The sequence below is a fragment of the Bombina bombina genome, chromosome 6, assembly GCF_027579735.1.
Source record: "Bombina bombina isolate aBomBom1 chromosome 6, aBomBom1.pri, whole genome shotgun sequence".
Lineage (NCBI taxonomy): Eukaryota > Metazoa > Chordata > Amphibia > Anura > Bombinatoridae > Bombina > Bombina bombina.
In genome coordinates this window covers 1,020,884,358-1,020,898,860 of record NC_069504.1, presented here as the reverse complement: position 1 = coordinate 1,020,898,860, position 14,503 = coordinate 1,020,884,358, and the positions used below count along the sequence as shown (strand labels likewise).

The following is a 14,503-nucleotide window of genomic DNA, read 5'->3' as shown; positions in this document are numbered from 1 at the left end:
TATCCATGACTTCGTCATATGAGGTCTCCCTCTGGAGCGACTCCTCCAGCGCCTCAAATTAAAAAGCCGCTGCAGTAGTTACAGTAATAATGCAGGCAATAGGTTGGAGAAGGAAACCTTGTTGAACAAATATTTTCTTAAGTAAACCTAACTTTTTATCCATAGGATCTTTGAAAGCACAACTGTCTTTGATAGGAATGGTTGTACGCTTGGCCAGTGTCGAAACTGCCCCCTCTACCTTAGGGACCGTCTGCCACGAGTCCCGCCTGGGGTCAGTTATGGGGAACATTTTCTTAAAGATAGGGGGGGGGGGGAACAAAAGGGACACCTGGTCTCTCCCACTCCCTAGCAACAATATCCGCCACCCTCTTAGGGATCGGAAACGCATCAGTGTATACAGGGACTTCTAGGTATTTGTCCATCTTACACATTTTCTCTGGAACCACCATAGGGTCACAATCATCCAGAGTGGATAAAACCTCCCTAAGCAATACGCGGAGGTGTTCCAACTTAAATTTAAACGCTAGTGAATCTGATTCTGCCCGTTGAGAAACCTTTCCTGAGTCAGAAATTTCTCCTTCAGACATCACATCCCTCGCCCCTACTTCAGAGTGTTGTGAGGGTACGTCAGATAAACCTCCCAAAGCTTCCGACTGCTCATAATCCGTTCTTAAAACAGAGCTATCTCGCTTTGTAGGGAAAACTGGCAGTTTGGATAGAAAGGCCGCAAGGGAATTATCCATGACTGTCGCTAGTTGTTGCAATGTAATAGGTGCCAATGCACTAGAGGTACTAGGTATTGCTTGAGCGGGCGTTACTGGTGATGACACCTGGGGAGAGGAAGGTGGACTATCCTCATTACCTTCCGTCATAGAATCATCTAGGTCTACATTTTTAAGTGACACAATATGATCTTTAAAGTGTATAGACACATTAGTGCACTTGGGACATATTTTGAGAGGGGGTTCCACCACGGCTACTGAACACATAGAACAAGGCTTTTCCTTAGTGTCAGACATGTTAAACAGATTAGTATTCTATGCAAGCAGGCTTGGAAAACACTTTAAACAAGTAAAATCACAATTTGAAAAAAAAAAAAACGGTACTGTGCCTTTAAGAAATAAAAAGCGCACACAATTTTACAAATCAGTGAAAAATGTACCAATCCTTTTGAAATTTTCACAGTATGTGCCTAATGCTTCGATATGATTGAACAACCGGTTAACAAACTACAGCACCTTGCCACAGAAGCCTGCTGTGGCCCTACCTGCCCTTAGGGATTAGTTTTGGGGAAAACAGCTTCTTTGAGGTCCTCAAACAGTCTCTGGACCCTCCATGTGAAGCAGCATGAACTGTCTGATGAAATGAACTGTGCCACTGAGGCGCGAAATTAGCCCCCCTCCCACTCCACTCCGGAGTTGTGAGGCCTTCAAAATCACCATTAGGTGACTAAAATTATGCCATGTGGAAAAAAAACCTGTAATAATCACACCAAAAGTGTTTAAAAGTGTCTACAGCGAGTATTTTGTGAGATTAAATAATCGATGCCCTGCAACAGTGTCAACCAGCCTATTGAGCCCTGTTAAAAAAGCCTTTAATTCTATACTGAGTCTCAGAACATGGCTTACCCTTCCCACATGGGGATTCTTGTCAGTCTTCTAGCATTATCTGGTCTTGACTAGAAAAAAAGATGACTGAACATACCTTGATGCAGTTAAGCCTGCAAACTGTTCCCCCCAACTGAAGTTTTCTGGTACTCCTCAGTCCTGTGTGGGAACAGCAGTGGATTTTAGTTACAACATGCTAAAATCGTTTTCCTCTCAGCAGAATTCTTCATCACTTTTCTGCCAGAGAGTAAATAGTACAAACCGGTACCATTTAAAAATAACAAACTTTTGATTGAAGATATAAAACTACAAATCTAACACCACATTCACTTTACCCTCCCGTGGAGAGACCCTACTGCTAGAGCCGGCAAAGAGAATGACTGGGGGGTGGAGCTAGAGTGGGAGCTATATGGACAGCTCTGCTGTGTGCTCTCTTTGCCACTTCCTGTAGGGAATGAGAATATCCCACAAGTAAGGATGAATCCGTGGACTGGATACACCGTGTAAGAGAAATATCATATTTCATTTTCTGATTATTATTTTATGGCATTTCAATCGATTTGAAGCACTGCCATTATATAAAAGGGACATAATAGCACAAAAAAAATTCTGTTTAGTATTAGATCACTTTTTCATTGGAAAAATAATTGTCTCTGTATTTAACATCCAGAAAGGGCTTAAACACATACTTTCTGCTCACGAAAAAGACGTAATACATAGCCGATTTTGTAAAGGTGAGTCTGTTCTGGACATTCACTGCACCACCTATTGTTCTATGCTTGGCATTGTCATACAATAAAGTTCTGATGGCATGGAGGACAGTACTAACTGTGAGGCACTAACAAAATGCCATAATGTATGAAGCATCAGGCGCCAATATATGTAGACATAGGTAAGCAGGCATTTTTGGGTGATAGCTGATTTATCCATCATTACAATGACCTGACATTCAAAATTTGTCAGATATAGAGACACAATCAACCCCACCCAAGAAAACAAAAATACTGAATGGATTTACTTATAAAGGAGCTGGTTATACTCAAATAGTTCTTGTTTTTCATATAATTTAGATGAAAGGATTTACATACCTTATATTTCTGATGTAAACAATCTTTCTATAGCCTGTCTACATGAAAAAGGCTTCAAAATTATTTCTGGAAAACATTCTTGCCACATTGATGAAGTTCTTGGCTATTCTGTACCAGTTTCAGTTGTTTTAGATGTAGTATCAGTCTAAAAAGTATTGTAAATGAAAATGTAAAACACCAATTATACAATTATTAAATAATATATAGGTACACCCCAAAACATCACCATAAATATTGACTTTTATTTGAAAAATCAGTGAGTGCAGGACGGTTTTATAAACAAATTTTCTCTAGATTATACATTTTTGATTTTGAACAAATCTATTTACCTTGGTGTCTGGTCAATGGTTTCTTCCACAAAGCCTCAAATTATAAATTACACTTCACAAAGAGATAGTATAGATAAGGCCTTTGATTTTATTGCCCAAATAATCAAGACAGTTCTGTAGAATTAAACAAATTCCAGTGGAACTAGAGTTAGTTTTAATTCACTAAACAACCAATCTTGCAATTGATGCCTAACCTGAAGAAGTAATTTTCTATAAATTATAGGGATCACAAGAAATTTTTTAAGAAGGCCCCTAAGAAGGCAGTTTGGGGCCTTCTTAGTTGTATCAATTCAAACCCACGTGAGAGCCGCTGTGAGCTAGATAAAAAGAACTGTGCCGACATCTTTTTGAAGTGGTTGATCTTCTGCTGGAAGGGTGTACACACTGTCTGAAGAGAGAGTAGGAGGCTGAACACAGAAAGGGGTCTGGATTGCCTTTTCCCAAGTGGATAATTGATTTGTGTCTTATATATACCTCATAGAGTTGAGGTTATAACATGTGAGTGTTCATTTGTCACTGCATCACACTATATATAAGAAATATCTTGACATACTACACCAGGAGGCTTTTTTTGCTGTGCACCCTTCCCTCTTCTGTTTTAGATTTGTTCCAAGAAGCTCTCCTGTCTACAGGGGGATTTCGTTTTTCTGGGAGTTGGCTGCAGGTAGAAGAAAAGAACCCTCTCTTCCCTCCAGATATCAAAGATTTAGTGTAATTGGAATATCACAGGGAAACCTATAAATATAGGACAGTACTGGTACTTTTCTTGATTGGGGACTATCTACATTTATAGCGCTGTATTCATCTGTTTTTGTTTATATATATATATATATATATATATATATATATATATATATATATATATATATATATATATATATATATATATATATATATATATACTGTATATATATATCTGATACTGTTAATGTAAAATATATATATATAGGAATAGATATACATATAGATATATATAGAAATATGTATTTACAATAAAACTAACATTGTTCTGTGAAGAACATTGGAATGAACTATTCATAATTCTATTATCAAATTTGCCTCAATCTCTTGGTGTCTTTTGTTAGAGGAGCAGCACTGCACTACAAGGAGCTAGCTGAGCACTTCAGGTGGCCAATCACAAGTGCAGTCACCAATCAGCAGCCAGCTCCTAGTAGTGACTTGTGGGTCCTGAGCCTACCTAGGCATTCTTTTTTTAACAAAGGATACCAAGAGAACAAAGCAAATAAGATAATAGAAGTAAACTGGAAAGTTATTTAAAATTGCAAGCTCAATCTGTATCTTGAAAGAAAACTTTTGGGTTTTATTTCCCTTTCAGTAAATATCAGCTTCCCATATTGTAGGTACTAATTCTCTCTTCTCAGATATGTAAACCTACATGACTACTGCATCCTGGAGTCACATATATGACTGAAATGTGCGACAGCACCAGCAAATACCACAAATAATCTACAGGCTCTTTGTTAGCTATAACTGACACACTAACTGACCATTACAATTATCGTTCTAGCATGCACAGAAAAAGAAGGCGTTATTTGTTTTGCATCAAATAAGGACCTCCTATTGCAAAAATATAACATCCTTTTCTTTACTTATGGCATTTTATTTTTAAACAAATTCCATTCCTTACTAAGCAATCTGGTGCAGAAAATAGGTGGATGCGGCAGACCAAATGCCTGAAAATATACACGTGCCTAATCTTTAGACCATTTAAACATGGAAATGTGTTTATTAACAAAATATGTTTAACAGTTAACAGTCAGATGTTGTCATGCTTAAAGGGACATGAAGCCCAAAATGTTTCCATCATGATTCAGATAGGGCATACAATTTTAAACAACTTTCAATTGTACTTTTATTATCTGATCTGCATAATTCTCTTAATATTATTTGTTGAAAAGCATACCTTGGTTGGCCCAGAAGCTGGGTGCTAGCTGCTGATTGGTGAATGTACATATATGCCGCGTCATTTTTCTACCTTAATTCCGATTGGCTGATAGAATCCTATCAGCCAATAGGAATTCGACGGACGCCATCTTGGACGACGTCATTTAAAGGAACCTCATTCGTCGGGAAGTCGTCGTGCCGGATGGATGTTCCGCGTCGGAGGAGCGAAGAAAGAAGATTGAAGATGTCGCTTGGAAGAAAACTTTGCCCCGATGGAGGACCTCTTCTCTGCCGCTTGACTGAAGACATCGCCGGATGGAAGACTTCTTCTTTGCTGCTTGGATGAAGACATCGCCGGATGGAAGACTTCTCTGCCATTTGATTGAAGACATCGCCCGGATCGGATGAAGAGTTCTGTCCGGCTGGGTGAAGACAAGGTAGGGAGATCTTCAGGGGGGTAGTGTTAGGTTTATTTAAGGGGGGTTTGGGTGGGTTGTAATGTTGGGGGGGTGGTATTGTATTTTTTTTTTTACAGGCAAAAGAGCTGATTTCTTTGGGGCATGCCCCGCAAAAGACCCTTTTAAGGGCTGGTAATGTAATAGAGCTGTTAACTTTTTAAATTTAGAATAGGATAGGGAATTTTTTTTATTTTGGGGGGCTTTATTATTGTGTTAAGTGGCTTAGAATAGGTGTAATTAGCTTAAAAATCTTGTAATCTTTTTTTATTAGTGTTGTTTTTTTTTTTGTAATTTAGTTTAGTTTATTTTATTGTATTTTAGATATTTGTAGTTTATTTAATTTATTGATAGTGTAGGTGTATTTGTAACTTAGGTTAGGATTTATTTTACAGGTAAATTGGTAATTATTTTAACTAGGCATCTATTAAATAGTTATTAACTATTTAATAGCTATTGTACCTAGTTAAAATAAATACCAAGTTACCTGTAAAATAAATATAAACCCTAAAATAGCTACAATGCAATTATTAATTACATTGTAGCTATCTTAGGGTTTATTTTATACGTAAGTATTTAGATTTAAATAGGAATATTTTAATTAATAATATTATTAATTAGATTTATTTTAATAAGAATTTAGTTAGGGATGTTAGAGTTAGATAGGATTATTATACTTATTATATATAATATAATAACGATATTAACTATATTAACCCTAATATAATTAGGGTTAATATAGTTAATATATATAATAACTATATTAACTATATTAACCCTAATATAATTAGGGTTAATATAGTTAATATATATAATATAATAACTATATTAACCCTAATATAATTAGGGTTAATATAGTTAATATAGCTGGCGGCGGTGTAGGGGGATTAAATTAGGGGTTAATGTAATTAATATAGCTGGCGGCAGTATAGGGGGATTAAATTAGGGGTTAATGTAATTAATATAGCTGGCGGCGGTGTAGGGGGATTAAATTAGGGGTTAATAATTTTAAAATAGCTGGCAGTGGGGTAGGAGCTCACATTAGGGGGTAGGTAATATAGATGGCGGCAGTGTAAGGGGCTCACATTAGGGGGTATGTAATGTAGCTGGCGACGATGTAGGGGGATCACATTTGGGGGTTATACTTTTAATGTAGGTGGCGGCGGGGTCCAGGAGCGGCGGTTTAGGGGTTAAATACTTTATTAGGGATTGCGGCGGGGGATCGCGGTTGACAGGTAGATAGACATTGCGCATGCGTTAGGCTTTATTTGGCAGGTAGTTTAGGGAGTTACGGGGCTCCAATAGACAGCGTAAGGCTTACTACGGCTTCATTTTGTGGCGAGGTGAAAATGGAGTAAGATTTCTCCATTTTCGCCACGTAAGTCCTTACGCTGTATATTGGATACCAAACTGCGCGGGTTTGGTATACCTGCCTATGGTCCAAAAAACTACGGCCAAAGGCAGAAATATATGAGCGTAACTTCTAGGTTACGCCGTATATAGGATACCAAACCCGCACAAATTTTGGTGTCGCCGGCTTCTGCGGGCGACGCTGTATATCGGATCGGGCCGTATGTTCTTAATATTTTGGGTTCTTCTATAACCCCCCTTAACTGATTCCCCTATAATGTATTTTAGATCTTTATTGATAATTTCAGTTATTAAATGTACAGAGGGATTATACGTTAATATCAGTCTGGTATGTACATCTTTCTCTTTATTTGTCTTTTTTCGGAGTAAATCCGGACGATCCATATTAAGAGCCCTAGATCTGGCTTTTTTAATTCCTCTCTTGCTGTATCCTCTATCCAATAGTCTATTCTCTAATTCTTTAGCTTGTGATTTAAATAGCGTTAGATCACTACAGTTTCTTCTCACTCTGAGAAATTTTCCAACTGGTAGGGATTTAGTAGTGCTTGGTGCATGGGCGCTAGTTTTATGTAGCAGACTGTTGGTAGCAGTAGGTTTTCTGTAAAGGTCAGTGTGGATTTTACCATCCTCATCTTTAAATATCGTTAGATCTAGGAATTCTATCTTTGATTGGCTCATGATATATGTTTCCCTGTTTCTGTTAATCTTATTGATGGTACCCCTATCTCTTCTGGTCCAATGACACTCCAGACCATCCCTCTACTTATGTGCACTAATATAGGACATAGAAAAATTTTAACTTTTGATGTACTAAGCTCTCCCATGTTCCCTATCATTTTAGGTATTTATTGGCTCAAATTATACCAACCTACTATCATTTGAGAAGTCTTTAAAGCTCGAATAACATTACTGTAAACAAGACATGTTATCCATTAAAAAATATATTGCTACTATCCAATTCTGAACTCCCCAAACATTACACTGATTTTACTGATGTCTTTAGTAAAAAGAATCTGAGTCTCTTCCATCTCATAGGTCATATGACTGCCCAATTGATCTCCTCCCAGGTGCCTCTATTCCACATGGCCACATATACCCCCCTATCCAAGCCAGAACTAGTTCATTTAAAGAACTATATTCAAGAGAATTTAGCCAAAGGTTTTATCAGATCCTCTACATCCCCAGCTGGGGCAGGTATATTTTTTGTCAAAAATAAGGATAACTCCCTAAGACCCATAATAGATTACAGAGAACTCAATAAAGAGGACTCGGAGAAATCGATATCCTTTACCATTAATTCCGGAATTAATTGAGAGGTTACGTGGTGCAGAAGTCTTCACTAAATTGGACCTCAGGGGTGCCTATAACCTCATGAGAATCAGAGCCGGTGATGAATGGCTAACAGCATTCCGCACTCGGTATGGCCTGTTTGAATATACTGTTATGCCCTCCGATCTATGCAATGCCCCGGCTACATTTCAATGTTTCATTAATGACATATTCAGAGATATACTAGACATACTCATTGTTGTTTATCTCAACGACATATTAATATATTCTCAGACTCCAGAACAACACATTGTTCGCGTTGGGACAGTACTTGCCAGTTTGCGTAATCATAATCTTTATGCCAAATTTGAAAAATGCACATTTAATGCAAAAGAGGTTTCCTATTTAGGATATCATATATCAAAGACTGGTATAAAAATGGTAGACACGAAAATTCTCGCAGTTACACAGTGGCCAACACCTAAGAGCAGAAAAGATGTTCAGAGATTCTTAGGCTTTGCGAATTTCTATCACAAGTTTATACAAAATTTTGCAGCCATAGCCAAACCTTTGACTGACTTGACCAAACAAGACAAAAACGTTCAATTGGACTCCTACCGCTCAAAAGGTATTCAATCAACTCAAGACTAGTTTTACCACAGCTTCAATATTACAGTTCCCAGATTCAAACCAACAATTCATCCTTGAGGTGGACGCCTCAGAATTCGCTTTAGGGGCTGTTCTCTCATAAAATAGTTCTGTTAAAGACATCATGCACCCAGTGGCCTTTTTCTCAAGGGGTCATGAGTTCTGAAGAGAGAAACTACCCAGTGGGAGAAAAGGAGTTTTTAGCTATTAAATGTTTTTTTGAACATTGGCGGCATCTCTTGAAAGGAGTAACTCATCCAATAATAGTATTAACTGACCATAAGAACCTTCAATACCTGCAGATGAACAGGACCTTATCAGCACGACAATTGAGATGGAGTCTCTATTTCTCTCGATTTGACTTTGTTATCACCTATTGTCCTAGGAAGAGAAACAGCAAGGCTGATGCCTTATCAAGAAAAGATCCCAGACCTCCGATGGATAACACACTATCATCTGTTGTTCCAAAACATAGGTTTCTCTGCATTCTCATTCAATCCATCTCCAATATCAAGAATGAAGAGGAGCACAATGCTTCCAAACCATCACACTTACTCCAACAACTCGAAGACGGTCTGTTATATCAGAGACGATTGTACATTCCATCTACATTGAGATCTGAAGTCGTAACTTCCACTCACGATTCTCCCCTCACAGGGCATTTGGGTTACCAAAAGACATTAGATCTTCTACAAAGGTTTTGTTGGTGGCCATCTATGACTACCTTTGACAAGAAATACTTATCTCAATGTTCGATTTGTTCCACCTCCAAGAACTCCCATCAACTACCCGTCGGTTTGCTTCAACCTTATCCTGTCTCTAAAATTCCTTGGACAGACGTCTCAATGGATTTCATTGTGGATCTCCCAAAATCCTCTTCTTATACGATTATTTTTGTTGTGGTTGATCTGTTTACGAAGATGGCACATTTTGTTCCTATTGCTAGGACATTTTCATCAAAGAGATAGTACAGTTACATGGACTTCCCACTTCAGTTCTTAGTGATAGGGGTTCACAATTCACCTCTAAGTTTTGGAGACACCTCTGCAAATTATTACGTATTACCCAGAAACTCAGCACCTCTTACCACCCTCAGACCAATGGCCAAACGGAGAGGACAAACCAGTGGATCAAGCAATATCTCTGTTGCTACTGTTCATATCAACAGGACACCTGAGCCAGTTACCTTCCTTTGGCTGAGTTTGCCTATAATAACGCAAAAAATTCCACTACCGAACATAGCCCTTTCTATGTTAATTATGGGTTACACCCTAGGATAAACTTCTATCCACGTATTGAAGCAGAGTGTCCTCAAGTTAACTATATCATCAATAACATCACCCAAACTTTCTCGATAATTGAAGACAACATTAAACACGCACAGTCTACTCATATAAAATATTATGATCTAAGACATAGACCACAACCATTGTATCATGTCGGTCAATTGGTTTGGTTGTCTACCAGGAATTTAAGATTACAGACCCCATCAAGGAAACTCAGCAAATTGTTCATAGGACCTTTTCCTATAATCGCTATGACTAACCCTGTAACAGTTACGTTAAAATTGCCGGATTCATACAGAATACATCCTACGTTCCATGTATCCTTGGTCAACCCTGTCTAGCTGCAGACTCAAATCCTGTTGCATCTCCACAGCCTTTAACCCCTGACACCCAGTACGAAGTTCATAGCATCTTGGATTCTAGACGACGTAAAGGCGTACTTGAATATCTCGTTCACTGGAGTGGATATGATCATGCAGATGATTCTTGGGAGCCTGCTACCAACCGCAACGCTTCTAGGTTAGTGTCTATTTTTCATTGACGCAATCCAGACAGACCATCTCCGTAGAACCTACCTGCGGTTCCCTTTGGGGGGGGGGGACTATGTCAGATCGTGATGACTGCACTATCACTGCCTGTACCTTTAATTGCTACCATACCCTTCAACCGGCCTATATAAGGCTCCTCCTACCAGCACACCATGCTGGATTAATAAAGAGTATTGCTCATGTAGCTCTCTAAGTTACTTTCTAGCCTTGGTATTTCAATACCTACACGCTTGTTGCCTAATACAACTTTGTTATCCAGACGAGCATCTGTATAGTGTTCATTTCCTGCTACCTCTCACGACTTCCAGCGTCTATTTGCTGACGTCATCAGGTAATTCCCAGATCTCTCCTCACTCTGGGCGACGCAGCTTCACTGAGTTTCCACAGAGACGTTACTGTGTTCACTTCACCCTCTTTCCCGGCCTGCACTTGTAAACAGGCGCACGGGGAATCAGTGAACACCTCGCTCTTCAGACTGCCAGCAACCATGAACGGACATGCAAGTAATAAGGTTGTATAACAAGTTGTCATACAGAACTGTAAATACCTGTACTTGTTTTACTTCCACAGAAGCTGCATACTCTTAAGCCTGTAGTTTCAGTCCTCTTATGTTCTCTCATATATTTTGTGTTATCACTAAACCAACGTTGTTGGAGCACCAGAAGTGAACAAAAAATACTCTTTATTGATTAAAAAGGTACATGGAAAAACAGCATAAAAAGCTTGCAAAACCTCAGAGCGAGGTAGAGGATGCAGATGTCCGCGTACCCTAACGCGGACGCGTTACGGCTTTTGCCGTAATCGTAGCTGTTGGGTACCTTTTTAAATGTTAAAACACTTTCTTATTGGTAAAAACAAACCACATGGTTTACCACACCTCCACATCTACATATAAGAATTACGCCCATGTGAATGGCCTATAAATATTAACCAAATCACATTCACCACTGTTCTAAAGCGTATAGGGATCTTTCACAATGTAATGATTAACTGGAAACACTGGGGGATATTATAGCTAGCAAAAATCTGTATATTGAACATCTTGCTGTCTGCAAGCCCTCGGCCTCTAATATTTGTCCCATTGTTAAAGTTTTAAACAGTTATTTAAATATTTTGTAGGTTGATTAAAGGGATACCTTCTCTTGTGTGACATTGTCCCAAAATTCTGTATTTTATTATTATTATATATACAAATTGCTGTCAGTGGGCTGGTCATCATAACCGTCTTAGCCGCTATATGATACATTCCGTCAATAGGTACAGTAGGTGTAATGAAATTAAAAACTATGTTTGATACTTGTCTGATGTCATGTATGGCATAGGAGCACTTTTGGATATTCCGGATGCACACACTAACACCAATAATTTATCAGGTCAAACTCAGAGTTAAAACCGTTAGGGACCCTGGTTTTTAGTCTGTGTATCCAGAATATCTCTCTTTTCGAGAGAATTGCTTCTCTATCTCCTCCCCTCCTATCCGTCTTGGCCACTTCAATGATGGTCCAAGACAGTGATGTGGGTTCCTTGTCATGCATTTCTCTGAAATGGCGCACTAAGGGTGTAGTGAGTTCCCCTTGTTTAATATTATTGATGTATTCTCCTGATATCAAATTGTAACCTAAGAATATATAAGCAGAGTAGGTTAGACTCATTCTAATCAATATATGTATACACCATTGTGTTGTCTAAAGTATTTTTCCCTGTTTAGACTGATGAGTGTTAAGTACGCTATGTTGCCACTTTTTAACCTGTCAAATTCACCAGTGTGTCATTTTGTCTAAAATTAAGTGGCTAGAAAAAGACAGAGATGTAACTTTTACTATAGAGCATAGTTGTTACCTCCTCTGTCACAAAACTACTATTTGGTTCATATAAATACTTGTTACACTCACATTTACTGGATCTATCAATTATGACCATCTGTTGAATATACTGTGGTGTGACACTAAGGGGGCACAGGCTGTTGTCGCTGAAGTGCATGAAATGTAGAATCCTTTCATACCTCTTCCTCGACATACATTGGGAGAAAATGTGGGTACAGCAGATGGGGCTACTGCTCCAATAGGAGCGAATGGAGGGTTTCTTTATGATGCCCATCAGCATAGTCAATGCCCAGAATTTTTTTAATTCTGGCACATCGATAGGGGCCCATTGCTGCTTTGCCAAATATGAGTCCGGCTTTGCAGCACGGAACTGATGGGCATATAAATTCGTTTGGGCGACAATGTTCCCCAATACATCATCGCCCAGAAACACCTCCAGAAATTGTTGCCGCTAAGTCCTGCAACATCCATATTTATGCTAGGATTTGCTGTGAAGGGTGGGATATCTGGCCTCTGGTGATGAGGCGTTACCCACTCTTCAGCAGCAATGGCAGCTGGAGCAACACGTCTCCTTCTGGCAGGGGGGGCTACCTGGGAGGCTGGCAGCCACAGATACATCACTATCAGTTGAGACTGGGACGAAAGTTCCACCAGAGAAAAACAATACATTCATTATAGCCTGAAGAACATCTGTGGTGGGACTAGCCTGTAAAAATGTGAGAGAATGAATTATTGCCAACATAAAAATGCAAGAACAATGTGCAAGTGCCAGTGCGTAGTGGTATCCTTAGTTGGGCAAACTTTTGCTAACACAAATGAAATTGCAAAATATTTCTATTTAAAATTAAAGTGCATTTTAAAATATAACAAGAATATCCATTTAAAATTAATGTTTTAAACCTATAGCAAGTTCTAAAATCCTGAAGCAAGAGGGCTGACTGATTACTTCATAGATAGTAAAAGGATATTGTATTGTAAAACTGCTTTCGACTTAATGTGCTTCCGATGAACAGTATAAAATGTATGGAAGATTGCTAATTTGGGTTTATTTTTGTATATAAAATAGTTGTTTTTGAAACTACAATGCATTAAACTGTACTGAACTTGCAAGAAGAACAAACCCCCTTATCTTATCTCTGTCTGTATACAGAAAACCCAATAATATGGGCTTAATGATTTAAATTTCTCTGTTCTGGTGAGATTATCTAAGATATCTTGTAAGTATTGTGAGGTTCCATAAAAAAAAAATTATAAAGGCAAATTTTAGTTTTAGAGACGTTTATTTAGCTATGCAGGGCTCTGGATCTGAACCCAAAACCCAAATAATAAAATTCCTAAAATTGTCCAGTTGCGCAGGACTAGATTTTGCAGACTGTACTTACCTCAAAAGAGCTTTTTTTGTTTAAAATTTTTCCCTAGGGCCACAAAAACTAGTGCAGAGGGCTGTATATGGCCCTTGGGTCGCCATTTGTCCATCCTTGCTATAAATCATATGACTTGCAGTGTTCTCCCCAGGCCCTTTTTAAATGGGTGCACCACCCTGACCACCCGGCTAAAACCATAGAAAAGCTAAATTGGCTAATAATAATTTTCAGTTTATTCCTCAAATTATCATTAATTAAATGTATAATAAATTATGAAATTACCTTGTGCTTTGGATAGCAGAAAATCTACCCCCAAACTACTTTATAATGGCACCCAGCTAGCAAAATTTAACATAAAAATTGAAAAATGATATGCTCTAATTTATTAGAGTATGTAATTATAATAGTATCTACCCTGCACTACTCTGTGTTAAACTGCCACAAGGGGTTAAACATACAATAGAAGTATCATTCATGATCTGCAGAGCACTGCTAGTTCCTAGTGGAAACCACTGCTGATCCACTCAGCAGTGCTAATCACACAGCTGAGTTGTGCGACTAGCGCAGCTGATTGGATCAGTTGCAGTTTCGGTGGGGAGGCCAGAAGTGCTCTGTGGGTCCCAAGTGGTGCTTCTACTGTGTATTTAACCTCTCTGCGGGGGGTTCAACATCCCGTAGTGCTGGGTTGATAGTCATAAAACTATATGCTCTAATGAATAATCATTTGTAATTTTTCATCTATTATGCAGGGGTCAAGTCCAGCGGGAACGCAGTGGAACTGAGTTCAAGTACTATTTTTGAAGGTGGAAC

The 14,503-nt window shown here is 38.6% G+C and overlaps 1 protein-coding gene across 1 annotated transcript in view; it reads right to left on the bottom strand.

Annotated features, from left to right (window-relative positions):
• PARP11 (poly(ADP-ribose) polymerase family member 11) overlaps nt 1-14,503 on the bottom strand; it is a 201,540-nt gene that overhangs the window by 175,381 nt on the left and 11,656 nt on the right. The window contains exon 2 of the mRNA XM_053718746.1: nt 2,696-2,840. The gene's annotated coding sequence lies outside the window, so the exon portion shown is untranslated. The remainder of the gene's footprint in view (nt 1-2,695; nt 2,841-14,503) is intronic.